Source organism: Sturnus vulgaris, chromosome Z, assembly GCF_052056855.1.
Source record: "Sturnus vulgaris isolate bStuVul1 chromosome Z, bStuVul1.hap1, whole genome shotgun sequence".
Taxonomy (NCBI): Eukaryota; Metazoa; Chordata; class Aves; order Passeriformes; family Sturnidae; genus Sturnus; species Sturnus vulgaris.
Window position 1 is genome coordinate 29,952,812 of NC_142283.1, and position 17,560 is coordinate 29,970,371.

Consider the following 17,560-nt stretch of genomic DNA (forward strand, 5'->3'; position numbering starts at 1 on the left):
TTATTGTCTTGGTTTTTGATGAACTATTCCTTAGTCTTCAATTCCCTGTCTCAGTATCTCACAGACATGTACATCTTTCGAGAGTTTGGAGTTCATAGAATCATAAATGGTCTGGGTTGGAAATAACCTCAAAGATCATTTGATTCCAGTCTTCTACCATGGGCAGGGCCATCTTGCATGTGACCAGGTTGCTCCAAGCCCCATCCAACCTGGCCTTGAGCACTGCTGGGGATGGGACATTCACAACTTCTCTGAGAAACTTGTCCCAGTACCTCACCACCCTCGTAGTATAGACTTTAAAAAAAAAATCTAATCTAAACCTACTTTCAGTTTTAAGCCATTCTGCCTTGTCCTATCGTTACATTCCCTTGTAAATGGTCTGTCTCATTTTTCTTGTGGGCTGGCGTCAAGTACTGGAATGCTGTAATTAGATCAACCTTCTCTTCCCCAGGCTGAACAATACCAATCCTCTCAGCCTTTCTGCATAGCAGAGGTGTTCCATTCCTCTGATAACATTGATGTCCCTCCTCTGGACTGTCTTCAGCAGCCCCATGTCCCTCCTGTGCTGGGACCCCAGGGCTGGAGGCAGCTCTGCAGGTGGGGTCTCATCAGAGTGGGGCAGAGGGGCAGAATCCCCTCCCTCCCCTGCTGCCCATGGGGCTCTGGATGCAGCCAAGGACACACTTGGCTGTCTGGGCTGGGAGTGCCCATAGCTGGCTCGTGTCCAGCCTCTCACTCACCTGCATCCTGTTACATCTTGGTTTCTTAAATCCAGGGCCAAACTAAAGTTCTTTTGCTCTTGTTAGATGGAAAGGAGAAAATCCCAACTAGATGTTCTCAAGAGGTAAAAACCACACATAAGGTTACTAGTAAATCATGGAAAATTAAGGAATATTAAGGCAAAAGAGTAAACACAATACAGCACTTATCACAGCATAGACTTATCCTATTGAACATAGAAAACCTTTAAACCCATTTGATGTTATATTCTGTGAGAAGAATTAGAAGAAGAAGAATTAGAAGAAGAAGAAGAAGAAGAAGAAGAAGAAGAAGAAGAAGAAGAAGAAGAAGAAGAAGAAGAAGAAGAAGAAGAAGAAGAAGGGAGAAAAACAGAAAGATAGGAAGTGTGTAGAAAAACAGACGTAACTACTAACTCCAGGGTTCCAGTGATATAAAGCTCCAAGATGAAGGTAGGGTCAAAAAACAACATCCTTGCCTCATGGTCAGCCTTCTTAAAGACCCTTTCTCCCAGGTGTGCCTTTTGGCTGCCTGGCCATTTAGGGGCTGGGTTAGGCAACGCTTATGGGCTGCCTCCATTGTGCCATGACTGATAGACACTGCGAAGCTGGGGAATATGGAGGCAGGGCAACACCTCACCAGAGAAAGATCCCTACCAGACTCACTCCCTACCACACATTCCAAGCTCCTAATATGTCTCATAACAGATCACCTTCCCCTGACTTTGACACACTCCCAAGTCCTTCTCGAGGGCTACTCTCTTTATTTTCATCCTCAGCCTGTATTGATAGTGGGCTTGCTCTGATCCAGGAGTTGCCGCACCAGCATTAGGCCTTGTTAACCCTTATGAGATTCCTATGGGCCACTTTTCAATCTTGTCAAGGTCCCTCTGGATGGCATTCTGATCTTGAGGTGTGTCAACTGCACCACTTATCTTGGTTGTCATCTTGCTGAGGGTGCATTCAAACCCTTCATCTCTGTCATTAATATGGATATTAAATAGTACTGGTCCCAGTATGGACCTCCAAAAAGACCTCTGAACACTTTTCACTAATATCCATCCAGATTGTACTGGATTAGCCATTGACTACCACCCTCTGGATGGAACCAATTCTTCATCCACCAAATGATCCACCGTTAAATCCATCTCTCTTCAATTTAGAGAGCAGAAACTGGGGGACTGTGCCAAAGGCTTTGAAGAAATTCAGATAGACAACATTTGTAACTCTTCTCTTGTCCTCTAATGTAGTCACTCCATCACAGAAGACTACCAGGACTTGCAGAATGATCCAGCAGGTGAAGCCCTTGGTGAAGCCCTTGGTGAAGCCATTCTAGCTGTCATGGATCACCTTTCTGCTCTCCATGTGTGAAAATAAAGCTTCTTTATGATCGTCCCAGGCACAGAGGTGAAGCTGGCAGGTTGGTAATTCCCAAGATGCCCCTTTCTATAGTTTTAAAGATGTATACAATGTTACTCCTTTTCCAGTAAAGTTCACCTGGAACTTCGCCTGACTGCCAAAGCTTTTCAAGTACCATGGAGAATGGCATAGCACTACTAAGTAAATTCCTTCAGGTCTCTCAGATGCATCTTATTCAGGTCCCACAGATTTATGTACATTCACGTTCCTCAGGGAGTCAGAAACTTGATCTTCTCTTACAGTGGGAGGAACTTTGCTCCTCCAGTTCCCATCCTACTCGTCATTGATTTGGGAGGTTTGGGAAGAGAGAGGTCATAATTGAAGACTGAGGTGAAGAAGCTGTTAAGTACCTCAGCCTTCTACTCATCAGATGTTACCAGTTTTCCAGCATTATTTTTGGGGGAGACACACCTTTCTTTAACCTTCCTTTTCTTGTTAACACATCTGTAGAAAGCCCTTCTTGTTATTGTGTTCTTTGCCAGCTTCAGTTTCAGCTTTTCCTTGGTCTTCCTTTTCCCATCCTTAAACATCTCTATACCCTATATATCTCTATACTCTTCCCAGGTCACCTGTCGTTGTTTCAACTGCCTGAGCATTTCTTCTTCCTTTTTAGTTTTATCATCATATCCCAATTCAGCCATGTCAGGCTCATCTTCTTTGCCAAATGTCTTGTTCTTGGTAATTGTTATCTCTTGCACTCTATTGAAGACTTCCTTAAAGATCTGCCGGCTCTGATCCACCCCCCTGTCCCTGAGGACAGTTTCCCAGGGCATTCTATCTATTATTGCTTTGAAGAGCTGGAAGTTTGCTTTCCTGAAGTTGAGTCTGACTTTACTCCTTAACTGTCCTACATCTCTCAGGATTGCAAACTCCACAAGTGCATGTCACTGCAGCCCAGGCTGCCTCTAATCCTGATGTCTCCAATTAGCTTGCTTGTGTTGGTGACCAACAGATACACTGATAGAGTGTCTGTTATCTGGGACAAAAAGTTACCCTCCATGCATTCCAGGAGTCACCTGGATTCTCTATAGCTGGCTATATTATTTTTCCCAGTAGATGATAGGGTAGCTGAAGTCCCCCAGAAGGACAAGAGGCTGTGAACACAATGCCTCCAGACAAAGCCTGGATCAGGAAAGCTTTCTCAATATGCTTCCCTTCATGAAACAGCCTGTAGTAGACACCAGCTATGAGGTTCCCTTTGTTACATCAGTCTCTGATACTTACCCACAGACTTTCAACCTGCTGTGTAATTATAGTGTGTTGCAGGAATTATCCAGGAGTAAGCCACAAATTCTACCAAAATCTCAAATTTTTCAGCATCAAATAAAAGGTGGTTGATTTCAAGTTTTTTTAAATTCTGCATCAAAAATTGATACAGCTTGTTGTCTTAACTTTTTTTAAGTACTCTAATTAAGCACAGTTTCTATGCTGATGAACAATGGGAAGAAAAATAGCAGCTTTAGATGAAGAAAACATGAGAGCTTAGTTTGCTTCTTTCAAAAACAACAGTCAAACTAAAGCATGGGCTACATGTTACTTTGAGTAGGTAATACAAGTAAAGGAATGATAATAAAGCTCACATGAACCAAAACGAGAGAAGGTCCTGAGTGGGCATAGGCAGAGAGCTGGCAGCAAGAATGGCTCAATGGCTAGTAGAAAAGAAGGTAGCTTGAATGATCTATAAGTCCAAAAACATCTCTAGAAGCAGATACAACATTCTGTTATTGTTGGAGTCAGTAAGTCAGGAGTCTCTCTGAATTCTTCAAAGAGGAATCAGAGTGCAGAGATTGAATTAAAGCCTTTGGATGGATTGAAGTATGTTAAGCCGCTTACACATAAGTCAGAGATGAAAGTTTAGGTTTTAGCATGAATGAGCAAGCAAGTAAGTAGATAGAGTAAGTAAGTAAGTGGAATAAGTTTTAAGTGCTTTTAGTAAGTAAAAGGTCTTAGATGCCAGAGAAATAGTACATGTTCTAGTGAAGGTTGAAAAACATAGTCCTAGATACTAGTGCTTCTGTAGAGAATCCAAGAACCTAGCTTCAGACATAATAGAGTTATAGTTAAAGATATTGCTTATATTTTTTAGTTAGAACAAGATAGGCCATGCACATAGTTTATACGTAGCCTGGCATGCTAAGACACTAGAATTCTAATAGGTTAAGAGGTAGTGATCCGGGTTTGTGTCTTAGCTTGTGCGGAAGTTTCTATATAAGAACATGCATTACTGAAAGCTGGTGCTTTTGCTTTTGCTTTTTGCCACTTGCTTTTCATGCCACGTGCTTTGCTTTTCTTTTGTCTTTGAGATCATGTGCTTCTGCAATTGTTGGGGGTTGAATGCTTCGCTTTTCTTTCTGTGGAATTTCTCCAATTGTTATGCTAAGTAATTGTGGCTACACCTTAAAACGACAGATAATGTTCTCTCGTAGGGGGGTGGCTGGAGGGGGAGCGGGGGGGAACCGGAAAAGGAAAGGTGGGATAGGGGGGGTCTGGAGCGGTCCTGGCTCTCTCGCTTGGCTCCTGGAGTGGGAAGACAACCTGGGCTCTGCTCTGGCATCTTCCCCTGCCATCCCAGCGCTGAGATCCACGCTCCCTGCCTTTGGACATCGCTCTGCTGCTCTCCTAGCTCACCCTACTATCTCCGGACACTCTGCTGAGCACCACGACCGACACCGTGAGGGGGGAGTAACTTTCCCCATCCCCGCTCACCCCTGGGCCGCGGCCGCCATCACCCAGCCCTCTTCAACTGCGCGGGACCTGCCCTGCCCCCACAGCACCGGTAACAGCACAGGGAGACGGCCTGCGGCCAGAAGGGACTGGAGCGGAGCTAGACTGTTTCTGTTGCCAATTTTTATAGCTGTTGTTGTTTTTTCTGCTTTGTTAAATACCAGTAAAGAACTGTTATTCTCATCCCCATATCTCCTGCCTGAAGGTGTCTGAATTGGACCTAAAATAATTAAAAGGGAGGGGGGTTGCACTCTGCATCGCAGAAAAGGGGCTCCTGCCTTTCCTTAGACCATACCTGTCTTTCAAACTAAGACAGATTTTGGCGCCCGGAACGTGGGGCATTGCCTGAGGGCATTGAGAGAGGGGTAGAAAAGGGGATAACAGTTCTTAAATTACCCAAGCTTGTGGTAGGTGACACCATGCTGTCCAGCTTACCCTGGATTGGCCTCCATGTGGTCACTGCTATATCTCTCCCATTTGCAAGCCCTTTTTTAAACATGAGTTTCATAACCAAGGTTACTGTGGCTATTATCCAGTTTATTATGTGGGTTGATCAGTTGAGGAATTCATGGATTTTTAATTTTCTCTGGAAGATGGCCACATGGATTCAGAGCTATCACACTCTAAGTGTGTGTTTCTGGGGCTACTTCAATAATGGTACTTACTGTGAGGAAGTGGCAGCAGGTGAAATTTTTTCTCAACCCATCACAGGGTTTTTGAAGTTCACCCCACCAGTCTTCAAGGGGTTCCAATCCACTTTAAATGCTAATGACATTATATTGTGGCTAGTGTTGCTTATATCCCTGTTAAACCTGTTCTATCTAACATTCAGAGATAAGGGGAGATTGACTTGGATAACAACCCTGATACCCACCCCAGGGATTAGCGATGTTACCCCAGAGCCTGATCCTGTCCCAGAGACTAGGGAGGTTACCCCAGAGCCTGATCTTGTCCCAGAGACTAGGGAGGTTACCCCAGAGTTTGACCCTGCTCCACAGCCCACCTCGGAAAGGAACCACCCAGAATGGGTGGGGGTGCTAGCAAAGGAGATACGTGAGATGGGCCAGATGCTGAAGGAGTACCTCTCCCCAGCTGGTGAGAAACCCTCCCCCTGCCTTAAAGAGGGAGACTCTGATGGTGCAGCAGTGGGACCCACAGATGTTACATCTGTCCAGGTTCCAGCTGAACTGCACTCACAGCCAGCAGCAGTTGCCCCTGTGGAAACTAGGAAGTCTAAGATGAAAACAAGGCACCTAGATAATAAGGGTCAGGAAGGGGGCCCCTCACAACCAGCAGGGGAGCCAGAAGTTGAGATCATCACCGAGTCCCTGTCATACAAGAGTCTCCGTAACCTGCGAAAAGACATTGTACGACGGGGCCGTGAGGCTTTTACAACCTGGTTACTGCGGGTCTGGGACCTTATGGGTACAGGTGTGCAACTGGATGGTACTGAGGCAAGGAATTTGGGAGCCTTGACCCAGGACTCAGGTGTGGACCAGGTATTTGTAAGGGAGACAGGTCTCCTTTCCCTCTGGGAGCGACTTTTAATGAGTGTGAGAGAGAGATTTGTCCACAGGGAAAGAATGCAGGAGTACCACCAGAGAACACGTTGGAATACCCTTGAGGAAGGGATCCAAAAGCTGAGAGAAGTGGCAGTACTGGAAGTGCTCTTTGGGAGGGATGGACAGCATGACAATGACCCTGACAAGGTCAGGTGCACAGGGCAGATGTTGTGGAATCTGGCAAACCTGGGCCCATCTCAATATACCCCCTTTATTGCAATGATTGATGCTGATACCAACCAAGTGACAGTGGGTTCTGTTGCCAACAAGCTCAGGAATTATCAGAGCATGATGGCTGGCCCAGTGCAGGCTCATGTCTCTGCTGTGGCTAAGGACCTCAGAGAGGAGTTTAAGGAGGAGATGAAGGAGATAAGGGAAGAGGTAAGGGAGATCAGTGCAGCACCAGTGAGAGTCATGGACCCCAAAAGTAGAGCCCAACGCCCCCCAGCTAGGGAGAGAGGGTACACCCCACGTGCTGACCTGTGGTTTTTTCTACGTGACCACGGGGAAGACATGAGAAGGTGGGATGGGAAACCCACTTCTGTCCTGGCAGCACGGGTGCGCCAAATCAGGGAGGGGAACACCAACAGAGGGAACTCCACTAAAGTGAGGGTAGCCTCAGCCTCCCATGGAGGTGCAGGGTATTACAGAAGGGAGGATGATCTGTCAGATCCCCTTGAAGGAACCTCCAGTATGTATGCCCAGGAGAGAAATAATAACCAGGGCTAGAGGGGCCCTGCCTCTAGCCAGGGAGAGGCATGGGAAAACCGGATCTTTTGGACGGTGTGGATCCGATGGCCTGGCACATCAGAGCCACAGGAACACAGAGCATTGGTTGACACTGGTTCACAATGTACATTAATACCATCAGGACATGTCGGAAAGGAACCTGTTTCAATTGCTGGGGTTACAGGGGGATCTCAGGAATTGACTCTGCTGGAGGCTGAGGTGAGCCTGACTGGGAAAGAGTGGCAGAAACATCCAATTGTGACTGGCCCAGAGGCACCATGTATCCTAGGCATAGACTTCCTCAGGAATGGCTATTACAAAGACCCAAAGGGACTCAGGTGGGCTTTTGGAATAGCTGCTGTGGCAGCAGAGGGCATTAAGCAGTTGAACACCCTGCCTGGGCTATCAGAAAACCCATCTGCAGTGGGACTCCTCAGGGTGAAAGAGCAACAGGTGCCAATTGCTACCTCAACAGTGCACTGCCGGCAGTACCGGACGAATCGAGATGCCGTGATCCCCATCCACAAGATGATCCGTGAGCTGGAGAGCCAAGGGGTGGTCAGCAAAACCCACTCACCCTTCAACAGCCCCATCTGGCCTGTGCGTAAATCGGAAGGAGAATGGAGATTGACAGTGGACTATCGTGCACTGAATGAGGTGACTCCACCGCTGAGCGCTGCCGTGCCGGACATGCTGGAACTGCAGTACGAGCTGGAGTCCAAGGCAGCAAAGTGGTACGCCACCATTGACATCGCCAATGCATTCTTCTCCATTCCTCTGGCAGCAGAGTGCAGGCCTCAGTTCGCTTTCACCTGGAGGGGTGTGCAATACATGTGGAACCCACTGCCCCAGGGGTGGAAACACAGCCCCACCATCTGTCATGGGCTGATCCAGGCTACACTGGAGAAGGGTGGAGCTCCAGAACATCTGCAGTACATTGATGACATCATTGTGTGGGGGGATACGGCAATGGAAGTATTTCAGAAAGGAGAAAAGATCATTGAGATTCTGCTGGGAGCCGGCTTCGCCATTAAAAAGAGCAAAGTCAAAGGGCCTGCCCAAGAGATCCAGTTCCTGGGAGTAAAGTGGCAAGATGGACGGCGCCAGATCCCCAGTGAGGTCATCAATAAGATCACTGCAATGTCTCCACCAACCAGCAAGAAGGAAACACAAGCCTTCCTAGGTGCCATAGGCTTTTGGAGAATGCACATTCCTGAGTACAGCCAGATTGTGAGCCCTCTTTACCTGGTCACCCGCAAGAAGAATGATTTCCACTGGGGCCCTGAGCAGCGGCAAGCCTTTGCCCAGATCAAGCAGGAGATTGCTCATGCAGTAGCCCTTGGCCCAGTCAGGACGGGACCAGATGTGAAGAACGTGCTCTACTCTGCAGCCGGGAACCATGGTCTGTCCTGGAGCCTGTGGCAGAAGGTGCCTAGTGAGACGCGAGGCCGACCACTGGGGTTCTGGAGCCGAAGCTACAGAGGGTCCGAGGCCAACTACACTCCGATGGAGAGGGAGATCTTGGCCGCCTATGAAGGGGTCCAAGCAGCCTCAGAGGTGGTTGGCACAGAAACACAACTCCTCCTGGCACCCCGACTGCCAGTGCTGGGCTGGATGTTTAAAGGAAAGGTTCCCTCAACCCACCATGCCACTGACGCCACATGGAGTAAATGGATTGCCCTCATCACACAACGTGCCCGTATTGGAAACCCGAATCGCCCTGGGATTTTGGAGATAATTACCAACTGGCCGGAAGGGGAAGACTTTGGCCTTGCCGACGAAGAGGAACAGGAACAGGTGACCCGGGCCGAAGAAGCCCCACCGTATAACCAACTGCCAGCAGATGAAACATGCTATGCTCTTTTCACTGATGGTTCCTGCCGCATCGTGGGGATGAACCGGAAGTGGAAAGCAGCTGTATGGAGCCCCACATGACAGGTTGCACAAGCTACCGAAGGAGAAGGTGGATCGAGTCAACTTGCTGAACTCAAAGCTGTTCAGCTGGCCCTGGACATTGCTGAAAGAGAGAAGTGGCCAAAACTCTACCTTTACACTGATTCATGGATGGTAGCCAATGCTCTGTGGGGATGGCTGGAAAGGTGGAAAAAGGCTAACTGGCAACATAAGGGAAAACCAATCTGGGCTGCCAATGAATGGAAAGACATTGCCACCCGGGTAGAGAAGTTGCCTGTGAAAGTCCGTCACGTAGATGCCCATGTCCCCAAGAGTCGGGCTAATGAGGAACACCGACACAATGAGCAGGTAGATCAGGCTGCACAGATAGAGGTGTCGCAGATAGATTTAGACTGGCAGCACAAGGGAGAGTTGTTCCTGGCTCAATGGGCCCATGATGCCTCAGGTCATCAGGGCAGAGATGCCACATATAAGTGGGCACGAGACCGAGGGGTGGATCTAACCATGGACAGTATTTCTCAAGTTATCCATGACTGTGAGACATGCGCTGCCATCAAGCAAGCCAAGCGGGTGAAGCCCCTCTGGTATGGGGGGCGATGGTCCAAATATAAGTATGGAGAGGCCTGGCAGATTGACTACATCACACTGCCTCAAACCCGCCAGGGCAAGCGCTATGTACTGACCATGGTGGAAGCCACCACTGGATGGTTGGAGACCTACTCTGTGCCTCATGCCACTGCTCGGAACACCATCCTGGGCCTGGAAAAACAAGTTCTTTGGAGGCATGGTACCCCTGAGAGAATTGAGTCAGACAATGGGACTCATTTCAAGAACAGCCTTATAAACACCTGGGCTAGAGAACACGGCATTGAGTGGGTGTACCATATCCCCTACCATGCACCAGCTGCAGGGAAAGTTGAACGGTGCAATGGCCTGCTTAAAACCACCTTGAAGGCACTGGGTGGGGGAACTTTCAAGAACTGGGAGATTAATCTACCAAAGGCCACCTGGTTAGTGAACACCCGAGGTTCCACTAACCGAGCAGGCCCTGCCCAATCTGAGCCCTTGGGAATATCGAATGGAGATAAGGTTCCAGTGGTACACATGAGAGGTATGCTAGGAAAAACTGTTTGGGTGAATCCTGCCTCCAGCAAAGACAATCCCATCCATGGAGTTGTATTCGCTCAAGGACCAGGTTGCACCTGGTGGGTGATGCAAAAGAATGGAGAGACCAGATGCATACCCCAAGGAGACCTTGTTTTAGGGTGAAATACCTATAGTACTGTGCCTATGTCTCTAACTGCATGTATGTATATATAATGTAACAGTTTAATTTGATATAGCATATTAGTATGGGAGAAATTCAGGGGTGGATAATGTTGGGGGTTGAATGCTTTGCTTTTCTTTCTGTGGAATTTCTCCCATTGTTATGCTAATTAATTGTGGCTACACCTTAAAATGACAGATAATGTTCTCTCGTAGGGGGGTGGCTGGAGGGGGAGCGGGGGGGGAACCGGAAAAGGAAAGGTGGGATAGGGGGGTCTGGAGCGGTCCTGGCTCTCTCGCTTGGCTCCTGGAGTGGGAAGACAACCTGGGCTCTGCTCTGGCATCTTCCCCTGCCATCCCAGCGCTGAGATCCACGCTCCCTGCCTTTGGACATCGCTCTGCTGCTCTCCTAGCTCACCCTACTATCTCCGGACACTCTGCTGAGCACCACGACCGACACCGTGAGGGGGGAGTAACTTTCCCCATCCCCGCTCACCCCTGGGCCGCGGCCGCCATCACCCAGCCCTCTTCAACTGCGTGGGACCTGCCCTGCCCCCACAGCACCGGTAACAGCACAGGGAGACGGCCTGCGGCCAGAAGGGACTGGAGCGGAGCTAGACTGTTTCTGTTGCCAATTTTTATAGCTGTTGTTGTTTTTTCTGCTTTGTTAAATACCAGTAAAGAACTGTTATTCTCATCCCCATATCTCCTGCCTGAAGGTGTCTGAATTGGACCTAAAATAATTAAAAGGGAGGGGGGTTGCACTCTGCATCGCAGAAAAGGGGCTCCTGCCTTTCCTTAGACCATACCTGTCTTTCAAACTAAGACAGCAATAAATAACTTTGTAGCAACTATTAGCTGCTCTTTGAAGACAGCCCAACAAGAGGATGCCAAGAGCACCTGGAGGACCTAACCTCACATGTTATCAGCAGAGTAGCACAACTTTAAAGGCTTGCCATGGAAAACAGCAGTTTTGTCTCATCTATTAAAGTTTGAGACAAAATAAATTCCCAGTCATGGTCCAGAACTACCAAAACTCAGACGCGTTTCTGAGTTTTGTAATCTACACTGGAAAACCAGCAACACATGGTTAAAATAATTGCAAATCAGCAACACAATACTCAGTGAAAAAAGCTCCCCGCTGAACAGAGAAAGATTCTAGTCATGTGCACAAGATGCTTAAAGCACAGCTCAGGCAGTCAAATAAGAAGTGAATCTCATCAATGATGATGCAAGAGATGATCTAAGTTATAAACCCAAATGTCTTTTTGTTTAGATAAAACATGGTGGTCTTTCTTGCCCTTAGAGAGTTCCATGAGTAGAGACACAGCTGGACATTGAGGGAAGGAGAGATGTAGTAATGGATAAGTGGTTAACTTTTAAATCTTATTGCAAGAAAGATATCAGTATTTTTCAAAACAAAGAATGATACTTAAAAAATGAGTTCTAAACTTCATGCTATAATTGAATCTTCCTTTCGAGCGTCAATTTTTCTACATTTTGATGTCAGTTTTTCCTTTGATACACACTAATGTCATTTAACATCTCGTGCTTTACAAACAGGTCAATTTTAGTATAGCACTTTTAGATCTGACCAAAAAAGAAGGGGATGACTACAGAAAGGGACAGTGTAAGATCCTGATGGAGAGACGGAGGCTTCAGCTGGCTCTTAAAATGCTGTTTATTGCATAGACGAGGTTACAGCAGTTGAGGGTCGTGGGTGAGCCTATAGCTGCTGGCTACAGGCAAGCCATGTGTACTGACGCTCATCTAGTTCTGGTTACAATGCATTATATACTTTTCATTACAGAGCATCTTAATACATGACTACCAATCAACATCATACACAAGACCTTTTACATTTACATATAACCTATCAAAACTGGTAAAATTACCATATTATGTTAGTGACTAGCCAATCATCAGAGTTAGAAGTTACATGTTAAACTTTGGGACTTGTTCTGCAGTGGAAATTTCTGAGATCTTTTCTCTACTTGCAACATTGGCTTTCTTGTTTGCCTGTGAAAATCCTTTTGTTTGGTAAAGTCATCTTTTGTTTGAGGTGGATTTATCCTTTGCTCTAAGCCGTGAAAGCCCCTTCCAACTCACTTGCTCTTTGCCTCCTAGTTACCCAGTAAGACTGGCTCAGCAATTCTTTTCTTCTGTATCAAAACTTGCTTTCATTCCTATAGAACCTTCTGTATATCTGCAAAACTCCTCTGTTAAATTCTCTTCCTTCCCAACAGGACAGAACTGTGGTTACTGTGCTGCAAAGAGAGAGAAAGGACAGCAACACACACGGACCTCTTTAGGGGAAAAAAGGCCAACTTTACTGTATGGACAACCCGTATTTAAAGTGTGTTACGTGCAGCTAGGACAGGACAGTAGTTCATTGGACAATTGGGAAAAACATCCTTGGGACGGTACCTTAGGATGTATCCCATGGGAAAGACACCAGGTGTTAATCTTTATTATGAATTCCACTCTGTTTTTCACCATGTTATCACCCTGGGACACTTCCTCCCTAACTGAAGCTGTAGTCAGCTTGTCAGCCTGGGAATGGACCTGACAGTCAGGAGAAATCCAGGCCTGAAAAGAATTTCCAAGCTGTAATTCCCTAGCTCTCTAAATGTGTGTGTCCACACAGGACTATGTTTCATTCCAGCTGTTTGGTAAGAATACTATACCGAATAGTTTATCTGTGTAGATGCAAAGATGGATAGAGAATCACCTGCCATTTCAAATTCAATATAAACAGCTGTATAGTAAGAGTGACATAAATCAAGCAGAAGGTTGTGGAAAACTGTCGAGGGATTTATTTCTTAGTTTATTAAAACGGCATCTAGCATACCATGAGGCTTTTACTTGGCCCCAAAATGGCGTTTTTCACCCTTCCTCCGGTCTAGCTCAGGTGTTAGGGTGAAGTTCCCCTGGGTCCTTGCCTCATGGACGTAAATAAGATATCAAAAGAGGCTCTTTCCCCTAATAAAGTTACAGGTTTATTTCTCGTGGGTAGCGAGTGAAAAAGGGAAGGGAAAAGGAGAAAAGAGGGAAAAGAGGGGAAAAAAGCCAGAAAGAGGGAAAAGGAGAGAAAAGAGAGCGAGGCCAGGGGGTACTGACCTTTACTAGGGTCTGGAAAGGGGGGGCGGGGAGAAATTGGATCCCGGCCAGCTCTGTGTGGCCAGGAGGGGAGAGGGACCAAGATACAGGGCACAGCAGGGGTCATGGAATGTACCATTTACAATGTATCTAGGAAACGCAACAATACCATTAATCAATCTATAATCCAACAGGGACCAGACGCCTATGTAATGCATTTCTTTGGGGCACAGAGCAGGATTAATTCAGAATTTCAATTTCAAAGATTCAATTGCAAAGATGCAATTTCCAAACCACCTGGCAGAATCCGGAGACTTCTCATCCATAAATTTTTAATTCTTAGAGTTTAAGAAAAAATGTCAGTATACTATTACAGGCTATTCAAGTCAATAGGCAATTCACTTTAAATATCAGTTTTATGACACTATATAAAGTTGCTTATTAATGAAATGTATATTAATCTAGAAACAAAATGAAAATGTATAAAATGTTTGAATTTTATATTTTAGATTTTTAAGAAAGCCAAAATTAAAATTACAAAATTGATTTGTGTAGATTATAATACCTAATTCCAGAGAGATACTCTTGAAGATTATGAAATGGTATTTCTTATGACCCTATTAAATTTATATAATAAAGTCAAACCAACAATACCACATTTATAAAAACTATATTAATAGACTCATAGTGCAGTGAGTGGTGCAGTGGGAATATGTTTGAAAGTAATTGCCTGCAGCTTTGAGATGTATAAGTGAACTCTAATGCCACCAACTGACCAAACTGACAGGAAGATCTCTTTTTCCTTTTATGAAGGACATCATCATCCTATTATACCACACACAGATCTCAAAAGGAAATTCATAAGGTCTTCAGACAATAACCCTTAAAGTGAAATGTTCTAGATTCCACTTGCCAACATAACCAAACTCCATATTTAATGTAGCCACTCTCAGAAAGGGCAGGGAATGAGGTGTGAAGGAAAACAGGGAATATATTTCACTGCTGTAAAATAATTTTGAAGATAAAATAATTAATTGCACAGAGCTTTCATTTTTTAAGTCCCATTAAAGTAAACAACTGTGGAAAGTCTACTAATGACAGCAACCTAAAGATATTCTCACAAGTTTGTCCACTCAGATGACAGATGCACCTTAGATCACTTTTACAGACCAGTTTTCATATATATCTTTTTACATGTTCTGTTAGCATTTTAAAGGTGGGCATATTGCTGCAGTGGTTTAAAATACATGTCATGCTCTTAATGCTAGTTTCTGCCAGACACAAAACACAAATGACCGCCTGCACTGCTACTGTCCAAATTCATGGTCCAGTAGTGCCACTAAAACCTGATGGTGCTGCTCTCCAATAGATACATGCTAACACATGCTGGAAGCACTGGGAGTACAGTCCTGACAATCAGCTGCCTGTAGTCAAGGGGTTTGTTGTTTCTATGGACAGAAATGTGTTCATGACTTGTGACACTCAGAATTGTAAACAAACCCCAAAGAGTTCAATTAAAAATTCTCTATTAGTTTTAACATGCTTTTCACATCTAGCTCCCTTTTATTTCTGAGCCTTAACCTAGCCTCCCAGAAAATAAAATAAAACAAAACAAACCCCACACACATTGAAAGCAAATTATCTCATAGTCTAGCTAAAGGTGATAGAATCAAATTTACTTGTCAGAAAAAAGAAGATGCTTCTACTAAGCATACATGAAGAAAAAGCCTTACTTTTCCTATTACTTGGAAGTTTTAAGTTATACTAACTTTAATTAATCGACAAGTTTCAGCCCATTGCAAAAGATTACTTTCCCCTTTTCATATTTTTGTGATCTAAAATGCATGGTTTTGGGTCTTCTGTGCTACTGTGTGAGGATTTGTAAAGTAGCTGTGGTATTCCTTTACTATGGTAAGGGAAGTCCTGTATTATGGTTAGTTGTTTGATTGCTGTAATGGATTGTAGATTTTTTTAACTTTTTCATTACAAATGATTGACAGAAAAGTGACATCCTGGCTACACACATGGAATCACAGGATCATAGAGTATCTCGGGTTGGAAGAGGCCCATAAAGATCATTGGATCCAAATCCTTGCTCCCTGTAGGATGGCCTAAAATTAAACTATAAATACATAAACTTACCTGAAAGATTATGAGAAAAATACCAGTTAATATCTACTGTAGCAAGAGCCCTAGAAGCCTTCTTGACTGCATTAAATCAAAGCATCAGAAACAGTTGAACATCAAACATCAAATACAATAAGTCCTCTTTTATCTTTGAAGAAATCACTTGAAAGCCTGGCTTTATTGGAGATAGTACCTCTCTTTCAAGGTGTTCTAAATACTCGATATAAAAATGGAGTTTTAACAAATTTTCAAAAGATGACAAAATTTTGTCACATTATGGATATCATGCAGATTCTAAAAGTTTAATGCAGAAACCAATTCAACAGAACATAAAATAGTAGCATAATACCAGTATTTCCACAAGCTTTATGTAGCACTCTGCTTCAATATGAAATTACCAGGCTTCATTTTAACTGCTAGTTTTCCAGACTGCAGCTGCAAAAATATTGGCAACACAGTAAAATAATTTTGATTTTTATTTACAATAAAACATAATTGATCAGATGTGTATATATATCTCTGTATATATACAGATGTGTATATATATATGTGCCTAATAGTTATTTTGTCAGCTATGGGCAACTGATAATCATTTATCTGCAGCCTGAAAACTTGTATCTCAGAAACTCTGGATGACTATATATCATCACAGTCTTTCGCAGCCCTTTCAGATAGTCACTTTAATTTTATCTTCACAATATCATTGCAAATATAGGGAAATTATGGCATTTACAGATGGAAAAGTGAGCTACGGAAAGATTGAGGATTACTTAAATGAAGCAGCAAGACTCTCTCAGTCATCTTGTCCATAATCAACAACTTCGACTAATACCTATCTACACCTGCCTATATCTATTTGGATTTAAGGTATTACTCTCTCTACGTCTTTGGAAGCACCTCCTTCTCCTCAGTTGAGCAAGACTAATATTACAAGAAGTTATTGAGAGACATTCCACTTCTTCCTCATTTCCCTCTCTTCTGTCATCTCAGCTGCATGGTACCGCGACTTAATTTCTAAATGGAAAAAGGTGCCAGAGAATCAATTTAGTAAAGCAGTGGGCAATACCCTGCCATTCAGTGATTTAGGTCAATCCGGTAAAGAATCAAGGCTGGTGTCAGAGGAAGAAAACCAAAATCTTCCTTTCAGTAACACCAATTGTGTGGACAGCAGACCTTTTCAAAATTTCAGTCTCAAGATGATTAGGCAGTGCCTGACTTATTGTTGTGTACACAATTAACCTACACAATTATTGTGTAGATTAAACTACTCCAGGAGGAGGGATCAACACTACAACTTCAGCTCAGAGCAATGGAAAAGACAATTTCTTTGAAAGAGCAAGTAGCTGTTTCACTCTAACAGAACTGCTGTTGACTGTTCTGCTATACATCCCATTAGTGCAGCTCCTAAACAAACCATGAGCCGTCTTCCTTTTTGAAATAAGAACTGTATAAGAAAGACATTTTCTTCTCAAGGGAATTTTATGTTCACAAGCTGAGAAGGTATAGAACAAAACTATGACAGCTACTAATCTCATTTCAATATTTAAGTGGGATTTCATGCACAAAATTCAATCTAAGGTCTTTAAAATATGAATGCAAAACAATATGAAAAAACATCAAAGAAATACTATTTCATGTACTTTGCAAGTTTCATGTTAATATTATTTATCCGCACTACAGATATATTGATATTTTAAAATCTACATGGAACATCTACATGGAAACTCCATAGAACAATCTCAGCTAAGACAGTAAAGTAAAATATAATTGCTTTTTATCTGTATAGCTGGAAGAAAATAAACGGATATTAATATGAAATCAGTTAAATCTCTCCCGAAAGTCCATGATTTATATTACACGGATATCCAAATGTTGCATGTCTATGTCCTATTTCTAATAAATGGTAGCCTATTTCAGGTTGACAATTCATTTCAGTGAAAAAAAAATCATTAATCCAGGTCTAATAAGGTAGTTCACAAAATG